Source organism: Carlito syrichta, unplaced genomic scaffold (genome assembly GCF_000164805.1).
Source record: "Carlito syrichta isolate Samal-C Ts95f unplaced genomic scaffold, Tarsius_syrichta-2.0.1 Scaffold138851, whole genome shotgun sequence".
NCBI classification, from domain to species: domain Eukaryota; kingdom Metazoa; phylum Chordata; class Mammalia; order Primates; family Tarsiidae; genus Carlito; species Carlito syrichta.
Window position 1 is genome coordinate 1 of NW_007082947.1, and position 1273 is coordinate 1273.

A 1273-nucleotide genomic window follows, 5' to 3' on the forward strand; every position below is an offset into this window, starting at 1 on the left:
GCTGGGCTCCGGCGATCCTTCCGCCTCAGCCTTCCAAGCAGCTGGAACTACAGGCGCGCGCTACCATGCCCGGCGCATTTTTGATTTATTGTAGAGATGAGGTCTCTTCAAGTTGCCCAGGCGGGTCTCAAACTAGTGGGCTCAGGCAATCCACTCACCTCGGCTTCCCCAAGTGCTGGGATTACAGGCTGAGCCACCGAGCCCGGCCCTACTTGTGTTATTTATTTATTTTTATTTTTTTTGAGTTGGAGTTTCACTGCGTGGCTCAGACTGGAGTGCAGTGGCCGCTTCCGGCCACCGTAGCCTCGACCCTCTGGGCTCCGGCGCTCCTTCCGCCTCAGCCTTCCGAGTAGCCAGAATTACAGGCAGGCGCTACCACGCCCAGCTGATTTTTTAAAAATTTTATTGTGGAGATGAGGTCTCGCCAAGTTGCCCAGGCGGGTCTCGAACCCGCGGGCTCAGGCAATCCACTCACCTCAGCCTCCCAAAGCGCGGGATTACAGGCTGGGCCACTGAGCCCAGCTGACTTGTGTTATTTTAAAACACGAAGTTTGTAGTGAAGTGTAAAAGTGGCAGGAAACTCACGAGGCGGCCTTTCTGGGACGCTCCTGGAGCCCCTCGAGGGCACAAAGGTACCCACAGGGCCAGGGAGAGCACCAGGCCGAGTCACCTCCGCCTTCCAGTTGCCCCTGAGGACCTGTCCCTCAACGCCAGGTCCGTCCTGGCTGCCGCGGGGGTGGGGGCCGCAGCAGATCTGGTTAATGGGCTGTGGAACTACCATCCTGGAGGACACTGGGCACCTTTCCCCAACGGTGGCATTACCTGTGTCCACGTAGGGAGCTCTCCCTCTCAAGCTGTGCAACTTGAAGATAACCAATAGCAAAGTATCAGCCAAGGCACGACCCCATTTAGCAAAAACGCACGTGACACAAACGCGGCGCATGGGGCCGTTGGAGAGGGACACCCATTAAAGAGCCAGCAAGGCCGCGGCCTGGGGGCTAAGCGGGGTGCCCGGAGCCCTCCGCGGACTCTGGGGGTGGGAAAGCGGGGCTGAGGCGGCGCCCCTTCCTGGAGGGTGCCGCCCTCCCTGCCGTGCCCACCGTGGACCCCACTCCAGACCAACTCTAATGGGATCACTCTGAGCTGGGGCGGGCCAGAGAGACAGGAGGAGGAGGAGGAGGAGGAGGAGCGGCGGCCCACCGCTCCTCGACTTTCCCGGACGCGCTGGGGCGCAGTGGTAGCCACAGGCGTGTGATGGGGCCGAGGAGAGGGT